Genomic DNA, 15,562 nt, shown 5'->3' with positions numbered 1-15,562 from the left:
AAACACACAAACTGGGTTAGTTGCTGAAATATGGTGATTGCACCGCATCAAAGTGCAATGTAGTGTTTTTACGCTGACAACAGGGAAGGATTTGGGGGAATTCGCGGCTGGGCATTAGTCACCATGTCTTATCCCGTGCACCATTCCATATCGGCGACAGTAGCGTGTCTTGCGCCGGTCATGCCAAAGCTGAGAAGTTTGAGACTTGCTTCTCGGCTCAGAGAAACAGGCACAGATTTTAATGTGACGCGTATGTCTACTGTTGGTATATTATATATACTAAGATAATAGATTTCATATTTAATGTACAGTGTGTCTTATATTGCTGCTGCCCGTTTGGAATAACCACCTGTTTTCCTTTTTTGACTGGATTGAATGTGAGTCGACCCCAAATTGTGACGTACGGGACCCAAGAACAAACAGCATTGGACTGTGAATCTCGCAATGCTTTTAAAAAAGTAGTGTAGAATAAAGTTAGTTATTTATCGGGAACAAGGAAACACATTATTTTAATTTTCAAACTTTGTTCCCTTTTGAAAAATGAAGGTTTTTTTTTGTGTGTGTGCAATAACTAAATGTACTGTATGTGTGACTTCACCGCTGACACAAATAAACACATTTTAGCTTATAATTGTTACGCCGCAACACAAAGTTTACATGCATTTAACTAGGGCTGCAACAACTAATCGATTATATAAATAGTTGCCGATTAATTTAGTCATTGATTCGTTGGATCTATGCTATGCGCATGCACAGAGGCTACTTTTTTTTTTTTTAAATGTATTTATTTAAATTTTTTAATAAACCTTTATTTATAAACTGCAACATTTACAAACAGCTGAGAAACAATAATCAAAATAAGTATGGTGCCAGTATGCTGGGTTTTTTCAATAAAATACTGGAAAGGATAGAAATGTAGTTTGTCTCTTTTATCCGATTATTAATCGATTAATCAAAGTAATAATCGACAGATTAATCGATGATCAAATTAGTTGTTAATTGCAGCCCTACATTTAACGCTATATTCAAACTTATTTTTAACCACTCATGATAGAATCCATCCTATTTTAAAAGTTTTAAAAAGAGAGTTGGCGCCTTCACGTCTAGTCTAGTTTGTTTAAACACATTTTCAAGATTAGGATAAATTAGCGATGCTTGTTACATGTTAGCGTATGTGAGCAAGGTCGGAAATTAGCACCTATAAAGTGCCAAATGCTGGTGTACAGTAAATACATTCAGTCGACATGCTTGTTGGTTGCACTGTAGTTGCTCCATTTGGACTGCATTCTGTCGCATATCGTGTATAACAACAGTGACTGTGAAATGTGTTGCTCCACGGTGTGAATTTCAAAAGAACATTTCAGACAGTTTGTATGCAATAAAAGTTCCTTTGATTGTAATAACTACAGTTTCTTCTTTTGATACCAGTGTAGAAGGAAAGCTCAACAAAATCAAACCCAAGAAGCTATGGCAGTGTTTGTTTATTTGAGGCCACAAATACATTTCATAATCATAATGGGACTGTCTGTGAATGTGCGTAGGTGGCCGTTAAAAATGCTATACTAGGCGTGTCCAAACTGGGTCAAGTGCGGCCCGCCAGCCTCTTCAATTTGGCCCGTGAGACGTCACGAGTTCAACAAAGCATCGCACCACGGAGCGCTTTCAACTCAATCTTAAATACCAGGTAGTTTCTGCATGCTACATATTTCCTACCATTTCATGGACAATGTTAAGTAAATCAGATCAATGACCCTTGAAAGTACTTGCAAATAATAGCACAGCATTTACTTGTATGACACAATCCAAATAACCTTCTCTAGTCATGGTGCAAAAAAACTCCAATCCGATCCACTTTATTTATATAGCACATTTAAACAACAAAAAATGTTTCCAAAGTGCTGCATAACAATATTAAAAACAATATTCAAATGTTATCCTTAGCTCCTGAATAAAAACAAAAAATAAATATAAAAGCAATATAAAAATAAATATGATTAAAAATGATTTTAAAGGGTAAAACCAATTAAAACAGTAAATAGAAATCAAAATTTATAAATAAAAAAAACACAGGACAGAACACAACTCACGTAGTGTTAAAAGCCAAAGAATAAAAGTGGGTCTTAAGACTAGACTTAAACACTCCACTGTGGGAGCAGTTTGAACATGGAGGGGCAGAGTGTTCCAGAGCATAGGGCCGACCACAGAGAAGGCCCCTGTCTCCCCTGGATTTAAGTCTGGTCTTGGGCACCACAAGCTGGAGCTGGCTCTCGGACCTCAGAGCGCGCGCAGGAGTGTAAATTTGGATGAGGTCCGAGATATACTGAGGTGCCAGTCCATGTAAACCATGTAAACAACCTGCTCACTGAACATTGTGGATATTATGAAAAATGTAGAAATACCTTTCTGAATTACACCCATTTAGAGTGCATGATGGGAAAAAATGTTAAAACTTATCAATGTTTGGCACATTTTAGCTGCTTGATATTTCTGATTGATTACAAAACTTAAAGGTAGGTAAACAAGGTACGAGTCAAACTTTCACATATCTTAATATCCAGTTATATTAATTATATATTAATATATGATGTTCACAGCCGAGTGTGAAGCGACTGGGATGAGAATCAGCACCTCCAAGTCCGAGTCCATGGTTCTCGCCCGGAAAAGGGTGGAGTGCCTTCTCCAAGTTGGGGAGGAGACGCTGCCCCATGTGGAGGAGTTCAAGTACCTAGGAGTCTTGTTCACGAGTGAGGGAAGAGTGGATCGTGAGATCGACAGGCTGATCGGTGCGGCGTCTTCGGTAATGCGGACGCTGTATCGATCCAATGTGGTGAAGAAGGAGCTGAGCCGGAAGGCAAAGCTCTCAATTTACCGGTCGATCTACGTTCCCATCCTCACCTATGGTCATGAGCTTTGGGTTATGACTGAAAGGACACGGTACAAGCGGCCGAAATGAGTTTCTTCCACCGGGTGGCGGGGCTCTCCCTTAGAGATAGAGTGAGAAGCCCTGTCATCCGGGAGGAGCTCGGAGTAAAGCCGCTGCTCCTCCACATCGAGAGGAGCCAGATGAGGTGGTTCGGGCATCTGGTCAGGATGCCACCCGAACGCCTCCCTAGGGACCGGCAGGAGGCCACGGGGAAGGCCCAGGACACGTTGGGAAGACTATGTCTCCCGGCTGGCCTGGGAATGCCTCTGGATCTCCCGGGAGGAGCTGGACGAAGTGGCTGGGGAGAGGGAAGTCTGGGATTCTCTGCTTAGGCTGCTGCCCCTGTGACCCGACCTCGGATAAGCGGAACAAAATGGATGAATGGATGGGCATATTATATATAATATGTACATGTATTTGGCTCCTGGACAACATTTCTTTAGTCCAATGCGGCCCCCAAGTCAAAATGTTTCGACACCCCTACGGTGGCGGTGACGGTGGCGGAATCAGTGTCGCCAACTTAGCGACTTTTGTCACTGTGGATACGTTCTCACTGCAGGGTCCGATGTCCAATTCGGATTTTTTTTTGTTAAATCCGATCTTTTTTGCGGCCGCTCACATTGCACAAAAAATGTGATTTCTAATGTGAATGCAATCTGACCCGCATGCGGACATGACGTCATGACGTCGCACGTTCACGTAAGTAAACATGGCTTCCACGTTCACAGTACTAGTGCATTTGAGGCATTTTCAAGGATTTTGTGCAATCAAAGTCAACATTCTCTGAACCCAATTATTGCGTGTAGAAGATTATGAAAGAAGAGGACACGTATTTTGACTCTGGCAGTTTTATGGCATGTTTTACTTCGATGTCTGTGGGCGAGCAGTCTGAACTTTCTAAAATGTTCCTAAAACATTTTATTTTCACTAGAGATGTCTGTTAATATCGGGCTGCCGATATTATCGGCCGATAAATGCTTTAAATGGTAATATCGGAAATTATCGGTATCGGTTTCTAAAAGTAACATTTATGACTTTAAAACGCCGCTGTGTACACGGACGTAGGGAGGCGTACAGAGCGCCAATAAATCTTGCGTGCCGGCCCAGTCACATAATATCTACGGCTTTTCACACACACAAGTGAATGCAAGCATACTTGGTCAACAGCCATACAGGCCACACTGAGGGTGGCCGTATAAACAACTTTAACACTTACAAATATGCGCCACACTGTGAACCCACACCAAACAAGAATGACAAACACATTTCGTGAGAACATCCACACCGTAACACAACATAAACACAACAGAACAAATACCCAGAACCCCTTGCAGCACTAACTCTTCCGGGACGCTACAATATACACCCCCCGCTACCCCCTACCCCTAAACCCCGCCCTCCCCAACCCCGCCCACCTCAACCTCTTCATGTTCTCTCAGGGAGAGCATGTCCCAAATTCCAAGCTGCTGTTTTGAGGCATGTTAAAAAAAATAATGCACTTTGTGACTTCAATAATAAATATGGCAGTGCCATGTTGGCATTTTTTGCCATAGCTTGAGTTGATTTATTTTGGAAAACCTTGTTACATTGTTTAATGCATCCAGCGGGGCATCACAACAAAATTGGGCATAATAATGGGTTAATTTCACGACTATATATCACATACTTGCCAACCCTCCCGAATTTTCCGGGAGACTCCCGAAATTCAGTGCCTCTCCCGAAAACCTCCCGGGACAAATATTCTCCCGAAAATCTCCCGATTTTCAGCCGGAGCTAGAAGCCACGCCCCCTCCAGCTCCATGCGGACCTGAGTGAGGACAGCCTTTTTTCATGACGGGAGGACAACAGGGTGACAAGAACTAAATCATCCAGACTAGAGATAAATTGTGTTATTATGTTCATCTTACCTAAAAATAAATATATTCATTAATTTAAAAAAAATACATGTTTACTATATTTTGCTAAAAACATCAAAATTAATTGTATTTTTATTTGTATTTTTTCCTGACTCCTTATTACATCCAGCCATAGAATTATACATTAAAATAAACATATTTGAAATAATTGATTTTAAATTATCATAATAATTCATTTAAAATGACCATATTTAATTATTAAAATAATTGCTTGTTTATCAACAACTTTAGCGTTTTATTCATTACATTTTGAAACTCACAGAAGCCAAGTTATGTTATATTTCCTAAGATTTATTTATGCAAGTTTGAAGTATCAATTATCTAAACACAGTTTTGTTTGCATATTTTCAGGATGTAGATATATATATATATATATATATATATATATATATATATATATATATATATATATATATATATATCTACATCCTGAAAATATGCAAACAAAACTGTGTTACATACATATATATATATATATATATATATATATATATATATGTATGTATATATGAAATACTTGACTTGGTCAATTCTAGCTGTCAATATACTCCTCCCCTCTTAACCACGCCCCCACCCATCACTTCCCGAAATCGGAGGTCTCAAGGTTGGCAAGTATGATGTATCGGTATCGGTTGATATCGGAATCGGTAATTAAGAGTTGGACAATATCGGAATATATCGGATATCGGCAAAAAAGCCACTATCGGACATCTCTAATTTTCACCTGTTTTCTGCTCATTTACCAACTTCATTTTGTAACCGTCTGTTTTGGCGAATAATTACGACGCTTTATCGCTTTTTGATGACGTTCTGGTCGGATAAATGCGACCTGAGCATGGGAGCGTCCACATTCAGGACGTATAGTACATATATCCGATTTATATCCATATACAAAAGAGGCCTGGGTCGGATATGAAAATATCGGAATGACACTGTTCACACTGACTTGAAAAAATCCGATACGGGTAAAAAAAAATCGGAATGGATCTGCAGTGTGAACAAGGCCTATATTTAGCAAATATATTTAGCCACAGTAGAAAGTATATTTCTATTAAACATTTGTTTTGCTTTTTTATGTTTTTTCACCCATATATAACATGCACATGGCTTCTCAATTGATCCAAAATGTTGAGTCCATGCAGATTTATTGACGCATATAAAAAAAAAAAAGTATTACACATTTCCCACGTTAAAAAAGAAATGGACAAAGTTCCATCCATCCATTCATCCATTTTCTACTGCTTGTCCCTTTTGGGGTCGCGGGGGGTGCTGGAGCCTATCTCAGCTGCATTCGGGCGGATGGCGGGGTACACCCTGGACAAGTCGCCACCTCATCACAGGGCCAACACAGCTAGACAGACAACATTCACACTCACATTCACAGTACATATAAATCATGCGGGTCAGAAAAAAAATTGTTTTGAAAAATCGGTAGAAAATGGATGAATGTTAAAAAAAAAAAATCCACTTTTCCCGAAATTTCCCATCCCTTCTAATTCTTAGAACTCTTGCGACTTCCACATTTGCAGATTGATTCAAACCGTTTTAAAACCAAAACATGACCATTTTCCACATTTAAAAAATGATCGGTTTTTCCAGAGTTTTCAGGCACAAAAATTCCTATGTATATGAAAGCGGTAAAAACATTTTTAATCTATCGTTCAATACCATTTTATATGTTTTGCCAGTAGAGGGGAGTGTTGCATGCATACTGTCTACTTTTTTATTTTTTTAAGGTGATGGACACATTTTCTTTGCCAAAAGAGAGCAGTACTGTGCGTACATCCTTTCAACAATTTTGCAGCATCCATATTTTTTAACTCTCTAAATAAATAAATAAAATACATCAAAATGGTAATGAATTAAAAATGTACTGTACTATGTAGTGTTGTGAAAGCCAGGCTTGTTTTTCTTTCTTTTTTTTAGCACTTTCATGGCTGACTACACAGCCAATCCGGTTTTAAAATGTAGCACTTAAAATCAAAGCATTTTGTAAATTACACCAATTCGTAAAGATTATTAATATTGCAGTAGTTTGTAAAAAAACAACAACAACAACAACACATGGCTCAATTATACAAACCCCGTTTCCATATGAGTTGGGAAATTGTGTTAGATGTAAATATAAACGGAATACAATGATTTGCAAACCATTTTCAACCCATATTCAGTTGAATATGCTACAAAGACAACATATTTGATGTTCAAACTGATAAACTTTTTTTTTTTTTGCAAATAATCATTAACTTTAGAATTCGATGCCAGCAACACGTGACAAAGAAGTTGGGAAAGGTGGCAATAAATACTGATAAAGTTGAGGAATACTCATCAAAGGACTTATTTGGAACATCCCACAGGTGAACAGGCAAATTGGGAACAGGTGGGTGCCATGATTGGGTATAAAAGTAAATTCCATGAAATGCTCAGTCATTCACAAGCAAGGATGGGGCGAGGGTCACCACTTTGTCAACAAATGCGTGAGCAAATTGTTGAACAGTTTAAGAAAAACCTTTCTCAACCAGCTATTGCAAGGAATTTAGGGATGTCACCATCTACGGTCCGTAATATCATCAAAGGGTTCAGAGAATCTGGAGAAATCACTGCACGTAAGCAGCTAAGCCCGTGACCTTCGATCCCTCAGGCTGTACTGCATCAACAAGCGACATCAGTGTGTAAAGGATATCACCACATGGGCTCAGGAACACTTCAGAAACCCACTGTCAGTAACTACAGTTGGTCGCTACATCTGTAAGTGCAAGTTAAAACTCTCCTATGCAAGGCAAAAACCGTTGATCAACAACACCCAGAAATGCCGTCGGCTTCGCTGGGCCAGAGCTCATCTAAGATGGACTGAAACAAAGTGGAAAAGTGTTCTGTGGTCTGACGAGTCCGCATTTCAAATTGTTTTTGGAAACTGGACGTCGTGTCCTCCGGACCAAAGAGGAAAAGAACCATCCGGATTGTTATAGGCGCAAAGTTGAAATGTCAGCATCTGTGATGGTATGGGGGTGTATTAGTGCCCAAGACATGGGTAACGTACACATCTGTGAAGGCACCATTAATGCTGAAAGGTACATACAGGTTTTGGAGCAACATATGTTGCCATCCAAGCAACGTTACCATGGACGCCCCTGCTTATTTCAGCTTCATTGTAAAAAAGTGCGGGTACTAGACTGACCTGCCTGTAGTCCAGACCTGTCTCCCATTGAAAATGTGTGGCGCATTATGAAGCCTAAAATACCACAACGGAGACCCCCGGACTGTTGAACAACTTAAGCTGTACATCAAGCAAGAATGGGAAATAATTCCACCTGAGAAGCTTCAAAAAATGTGTCTCCTCAGTTCCCAAATGTTTACTGAGTGTTGTTAAAAGGAAAGGCCATGTAACACAGTGGTGAACATGCCCTTTCCCAACTACTTTGAGTTGCAGCCATGAAATTCTAAGTTAATTATTATTTGCAAAAATAAAAAATAAAGTTTATGAGTTTGAACATCAAATATCTTGTCTTTGTAGTGCATTCAATTGAATATGGGTTGAAAATGATTTGCAAATCATTGTATTCCGTTTTTATTTACATCTAACACAATTTCCCAACTCATATGGAAACGGGGTTTGTACATCAGAGTAAACAGTTTGAAATTAAATTAAATCAGGTTGAATAGTTTCAAATGCAATAATACTTAACATATTTAAAAACATTTAATGTAATAACATTTAACATGGTTATAGTGTCGTAAATTCCTCCTTGTTTTTCAAAGTGGATGCAAACAATGACATCATTTTACATGCGTGTTTTAGTCATGAAAAAAACGGCACGGTTTTGCGTGAACGCTGGAGCCGTACTTACGGTAAATCATCATTGATTGACGTCACCGTCCGGGGCAGCCCCGCCCATTTAATAGAAGCGCGAGACAGTCTGCAAGTGCTGAAGTTCCTGGATTCTCACCCGGATTCGTCGAACGCTTTTTTTACGAGCCAGAAACTACTCAAACCTGCTCGACTCAACTCCAGTTTACCTTAATATTCCTGCTTTTATTCTGTTCGTTCTTCGGTGTGCTGGTGAAGCAGCTAGACGGTGAGTGACACAGAACAACACGCCTTTATTCGAAAATACCGTCTTTTTACTGCTTAGATAGCAACCATATGCTAACTAGACTGCACTTTCAGTGTTTTTTTAATTGTGCTTGTTATTATCTATGCCATGTTTGGTCGTGTTAACACTCTGTTAGCAGTTGCAAATATAGTTGTTTTTAATACTAGTTGCTTGCACTGCAAAGTGTTTCTGGTAATAATGATAATTATATAATAATGATTTATGCGTGTTTACTCTTTCTGCAAACTCACCACTCTCTGTAATGAAAGTGCTGGATGATGCGCATCAATAACAGGGGTGTCCAAACTGTCGTCCCGGGGGCCATTTCGTTTTTTGCTGGCCCTCTGTTAGCCGAAAGTGGAAAACATGTACGCTTCTAACATAGAAATTAAGGTTGTACGGTATACCGGTATTAGTATAGTACCGCAATACTAATGAATCATATTCGGTACTATACCGCCTCTGAAAGGTACCGGTCCGCCAGAGGTGGGTAGTAACGCGCTACATTTACTCCTGCAGACTATAGCCCGATGCAAGATGGCGCCAGTATGTGCTTTGGCCTGCCGTCTCTCGCTGTCAGCTCTGTTCGTTTTTGTGTTTTTTGCGTCTATTTTCGTCTCTGTCAGCTCACTGCTTGTGTATGACCGCCAAACACTGTTGGATCTTTGCCCCTCTCCCACTGATATGATCAACTTCGACGTTGGTTTTTCGACGTCCCAGTCAGCTTTTTCACCTGGCCGGATTCCTGCCTTCCTTTCCCGCCCCCTGGCTCCTCTCCCCCGGCGGAAGCGTCTCCGGCGCCGCGGTAAACGTGGCGGCCAGCTGGTGAAAGTTAGGGCACTCCTGGCCCGGCTTCCCGTGGCTCCCCGAAGGATGAATGGTGCGGTATCCGGTCTCCTCCTGCACCCACGCTCGCTCGATCCGATCGGCTCCTGGCTGGTTCCTATCGTTGGTTTGGAGGAAGAAGCTTGCCGTCGTCGCTCCTGCTGTCCCCGCCCCCGGAGGCGCGGGGTGGATCACCGCCACCTGCGGGCTGTGTGTCGGGCCCCACCCGGATTAATTGCGGCCTTGGACGTGCTGGCCCCCGCCAGGTTCGGTCTTGTGAACGCAAGATCTTTGACAAACAAAACTTTTATCCTGAAGGATTTCTTCACTTCCCGCGGACTGGACTTCCTCTGTGTGACGGAGACATGGCTGAGAGCCGGTGAGTCCGCCCCTCTTAATGAACTTCTGCCTTCGGAGTGTTCCTACTTTAATTCCCCACGGCCGTCCGGTCGAAAAGGAGGAGGATTAGCAGTCGTTTTTAAAAATGACTTTAAATGCCGTCAGATCCGCCTACAATCCTCCTTTTCAAGCTTCGAACTGTGCATGTTTGAACTGGGTCTTTCTGATGTCGTCCTGTGTGCCGTCATCTATCGACCACCCAAGTACCACAAAGACTTTATAACTGACTTTTCTGAATTTCTGGCTGAAATCCTGCCCAAATATGATCGTGTCCTTATTGTGGGTGATTTTAATATTCACACCTGCTGCCCAGATGAGCCGCTTTCCAGGAGCTTCCTGAATATAATCGACTCATTTAACTTTGTACAGTCTGTGTGTGGTTCTACACATGAACGCGGGCATACACTCGATTTAGTGCTCTCGTATGGTTTGTGTGTTTTTAATTTGGACATTTGCGACGCTGTGTTCTCTGATCACATGCCGATCCTGTTTGATATTGCCACGCAGTGTCCAGTTAAATTGTGCGCACCGCCCCAACGCTCTCGCATGTTTAATTCTTCGTCTCCTGCTCGGTTCTCCTCTATTTTTTTGACTCTTTGTGATGATAATTCTGCAGCATCTGTGTGTCTGAATACTGAAGAGTTGGTTTCTGGGTTCAACTCTATCTGTTCACAAACACTGGACACGATCGCGCCTTTCAAATGCCGCCGCGCTAAAACCACGCCTCAACCCTGGTTGAATGACGTCACTCGGGCTGCCAGGCGCGTATGTAGAAGAGCAGAGAGAAAATGGAAAAAAGACAGGCTGCATGTGTCCTTTGCCATTTTTAAAGAAAGCCTGTTTTCCTTTCAGATGACTGTAAAAGCAGAAATGAATATATATCTATCTCAGATTATATCTTCTAACTGTAACAACCCCAGAGTTCTGTTTAAAACTATTAACACTGTCATTGATGCTCCCAAATCTGCTGGTTTTGATGCTTCTTTTGAATTCTGTGAAAATTGTCTCCATTTTTTCACTGACAAAATTGTGTCAACTAGAGCCAGTCTATCTCAGCCTTCATATGACCCTTCTGTTCCCCTGCATTTCTCTTCTGTTTTCCATCAGTTTGAGCCGGTGTCCTTTTCTTTTTTAAGTGACACAGTTAGTCGTATGAAGCCCTCTGGTTCTCCTGCAGATGCCCTCCCACCTCGCCTGTTTAAGGAGGTACTTGCTACTATTGGATCAAGTGTCCTTAACATTATCAATAGTAGCCTCTCTTCTGGAATAGTTCCAGTAGAGTTTAAACATGCAGTGGTACGACCTCTACTTAAAAAACCCAGCCTCGACCCCTCTCTCCTCTCTAACTTCAGACCTATCTCTAATCTTCCATACATTTCCAAAATATTAGAGAAGGTTGTCTACAGTCAGTTGCTGCCCTTCTTAGAGGATAATGGTATCACTGAGCTGTTCCAGTCCGGTTTTAAAGCCCTCCACAGCACAGAGTCAGCGCTTCTAAAAGTTTTTAACGATATCCTCCTGTCCACTGATTCTGGTAAATATGTTGTCCTGGTGCTTTTAGATCTGTCTGCTGCGTTCGACACCGTCGACCACGCCACCTTAATCACTCGTCTTGAGAACTGTGTGGGCATTAAGGGCGCCGCCCTCAACTGGTTCCGGTCGTACCTAACCGACAGGAGTTTTTGTGTAAAATTAGACAGTTTTATGTCGTCCACAGCTCCTTTACCACATGGGGTCCCCCAGGGTTCAATCCTTGCCCCAATTTTATTTGCGCTTTACCTTCTCCCCCTTGGTTCTATTTTTAGGAAGTACAGTATTGCATTTCATTTTTATGCCGATGATTGCCAGATTTATTTTCCCATGGCACAAAATAACACGGTTCAAAGTCTTATTGACTGCCTGCACGACATCAAAGTCTGGCTTTCAGCTAACTTCCTGAGCCTAAATGAAGACAAAACAGAAGTTATGTTGTTCGGTCCAAGTCGCTCTCCCTCCCCCAACGTTGACCTCGGCACTCTGACCCCGTATCTCAGCGACTCTGTCACAAACCTGGGGGTAAAGTTTGACTCAGATTTTAAATTCGAAAAACAAATCAGCAGCGTCGTTCAAAAAAGCTTTTATCAATTACGCCAAATAGCGAAAGTGAAACCGCTTTTATCAAGACATGATCTTGAGAAATTAATCCACGCTTTTATCTCGACTCGTCTTGATTACTGTAATGCCCTGTATGTTGGCATTAGCCAGGCCTCCCTCGCCCGCCTGCAGCTCGTACAGAACTCTGCTGCTCGTCTGCTAACACAGACCCGCAGACGTGAGCACATCACCCCTATTTTAGCGTCCCTTCACTGGCTCCCTGTGCGTTACCGAATACATTTTAAACTCCTTTTATTTGTTTTTAAATGTCTAAACAACCTCGCGCCAACCTATCTCTCCGACCTCCTTCAGCCTTACTGCCCCACCCGATCCTTAAGATCAGCCGATCAGCTGCTGTTGACGGTCCCTGACACAAGGCTGAAGCTTAGAGGTGACAGAGCTTTCGCCGTTGCTGCTCCCAAGCTCTGGAACGACCTACCCCTGAGTGTTAGACAAGCCTCCTCTCTTCCTGTTTTTAAATCTCTCTTAAAAACATACTTTTATTCCATGGCTTTTAACACTGAGTGATATCCATCCTGCAATGGCGCCCCATAATACACCTGCTGTGATCCTGTTTTTATGTTTTTATGTTTTTATTAATTCTATTTTAATTATTTATTTTTTATCATGTTCTGTTTGTGTTGTGTTGTGTTTGCTCGGTACTCGTTTTATCTTTTAACCTGCTCATTGTACAGCACTTTGGCTACCCCTGTGGTAAATTTTAAATGTGCTTTATAAATAAAGTTGATTTGATTTGATTTGATTTACATCTACTTGAGTAACTTTTGGGATAAATTGTACTTTTAAGAGTAGTTTTATTGCAACATACTTTTACTTTTACTTGAGTATATTTATAGAGAAGAAACGCTACTTTTACTCCGCTACTTTTATCTACATTCAGCTCGCTACTCGCTACTATTTTTTATCGATCTGTTAATGCACGCTTTGTTTGTTTTGGTCTGTCAGACAGACCTCCATAGTGCCTGCGTTTCAACAAATACAGTCACTGGTGACGTTCACTCCGTTCCACCAATCAGATGCAGTCACTGGTGACGTTGGACCAATCAAACAGAGCCAGGCGGTCACATGACCTGACTTAAACAAGTTGAAAAACTTATTGGGGTGTTACCATTTAGTGGTCAATTGTACGGAATATATACTGTACTGTGCAATCTACTAATACAAGTTTCAATCAATCAATCAAAAGTGTGAAGGAAAAAAGACCCTTTTATTTCAACCGTACATCCCGTCAAAAGCCTAAAGACTGACTGCACAGTTCCTGTCTTCACAATAAAAGTGCCGCTCCATCGCGCTTGCACTTTCAAAACAAGAGTCTCCGAAAGCCAGCGCAAACAAGCTAGCAAGCTACGGAGTTTGCCGCCAATGTATTTCTTGTAAAGTGTATAAAAACGAATATGGAAGCTGGACAAATAAGATGCCAAAAATCAACCACTTTCATGTGGTATTAGAGAGAAAGGAGGAACTTTTTTCTCCTCCATTTGAAAACGTGGACGCTATCAGCACTACTGTCTGATTACAATCAATGCAAGTCATCAGAATCAGGTAATACACCAACTTATATTCTTGTCTTCATGAAAGAAAGGAATCTATATGTGTTAAACATGCATGTATATTCATTAAAACACCTTTAACATGTAAACAAAAACGGCAAAATAAATAAATGTAAATTATATACTGTATATATATATATATATATATATATATATATATATATATATGATATGTGTGTGTATGTTACTCATCAGTTACTCAGTACTTGAGTAGTTTTTTCACAACATACTTTTTACTTTTACTCAAGTAAATATTTGGGTGACTACTCCTTACTTTTACTTGAGTAATAAATCTCTAAAGTAACAGTACTCTTACTTGAGTACAATCTCTGGCTACTCTACCCACCTCTGCGGTCCGCCAACCCCACACACCCCTGTCGTCGTCACGCCGTGTCATTGCTGGTTTTACGAGCAGAGGAGCGTGTTCGGCAGCACACAATCCCGGAGTACTTACAAGCAGACACAGTGTGTAGACAGAAAAGGGACAATGGACGCAATTTGGCTCAAAAATTAACGATAAAGGTGAAGTTATAACTAGAGATGTCCGATAATGGCTTTTTTGCCGATATCCGATATTTCTATATTGTCCAACTCTTAATTACCGATTCCGATATCAACTGATACCGATATATACAGTCGTGGAATGAACACATTATTATGCCTAATTTTGTTGTGATGCCTCGCTGGATGCATTAAAGGGGAACATTATCACCAGACCTATGTAAGCGTCAATATATACCTTGATGTTGCAGAAAAAAGACCATATATTTTTTTAACCGATTTCCGAACTCTAAATGGGTGAATTTTGGCGAATTAAACGCCTTTCTAATATTCGCTCTCGGAGCGATGACGTCACATTGTGACGTCACATCGGGAAGCAATCCGCCGTTTTCTCAAACACCGAGTCAAATCAGCTCTGTTATTTTCCGTTTTTTCGACTGTTTTCCGTACCTTGGAAACATCATGCCTCGTTGGTGTGTTGTCGGAGGGTGTAACAACACGAACAGGGACGGATTCAAGTTGCACCAGTGGCCCAAAGATGCGAAAGTGGCAAGAAATTGGACGTTTGTTCCGCACACTTTACCGACGAAAGCTATGCTACGACAGAGATGGCAAGAATGTGTGGATATCCTGCGACACTCAAAGCAGATGCATTTCCAACGATAAAGTCAAAGAAATCTGCTGCCAGACCCCCATTGAATCTGCCGGAGTGTGTGAGCAATTCAGGGACAAAGGACCTCGCTAGCACGGCTAGCAATGGCGGCAGTTTGTTCCTGCAGACGAGCGAGCTAAACCCCCTGAATGTCTTGGCTCACACCGTCAAGAGAAGAATATCGACCCTAGCTTCCCTGGCCTGCTGACATGAGGGTATGTCTACAGAATATATTAATTGATGAAAATTGGGCTGTCTGCACTCTCAAAGTGCATGTTGTTGCCAAATGTATTTCATATGCTGTAAACCTAGTTCATAGTTGTTAGTTTCCTTTAATGCCAAACAAACACATACCAATCGTTGGTTAGAAGGCGATCGCCGAATTCGTCCTCGCTTTCTCCCGTGTCGCTGGCTGTCGTGTCGTTTTCGTCGGTTTCGCTTGCATACGGTTCAAACCGATATGGCTCAATAGCTTCAGTTTCTTCTTCCATTTCGTTTTCGCTACCTGCCTCCACACTACAACCATCCGTTTCAATACATGCGTAATC

The 15,562-nt window shown here is 41.3% G+C and overlaps 1 protein-coding gene across 1 annotated transcript in view; it reads left to right on the top strand.

Annotated features, from left to right (window-relative positions):
* The first annotated feature begins 8,735 nt into the window (after nucleotides 1–8,735).
* The window catches only part of carhsp1 (calcium regulated heat stable protein 1), a 61,905-nt gene continuing 55,078 nt past the window's right edge, over nucleotides 8,736–15,562 (top strand). The window contains exon 1 of the mRNA XM_061973341.2: nucleotides 8,736–8,915. The gene's annotated coding sequence lies outside the window, so the exon portion shown is untranslated. The remainder of the gene's footprint in view (nucleotides 8,916–15,562) is intronic.

Source organism: Nerophis lumbriciformis, linkage group LG22, assembly GCF_033978685.3.
Source record: "Nerophis lumbriciformis linkage group LG22, RoL_Nlum_v2.1, whole genome shotgun sequence".
Taxonomy (NCBI): Eukaryota; Metazoa; Chordata; class Actinopteri; order Syngnathiformes; family Syngnathidae; genus Nerophis; species Nerophis lumbriciformis.
Note: the sequence above shows the minus strand (reverse complement) of the source record. Positions and strands in the feature narration are given on the sequence as shown.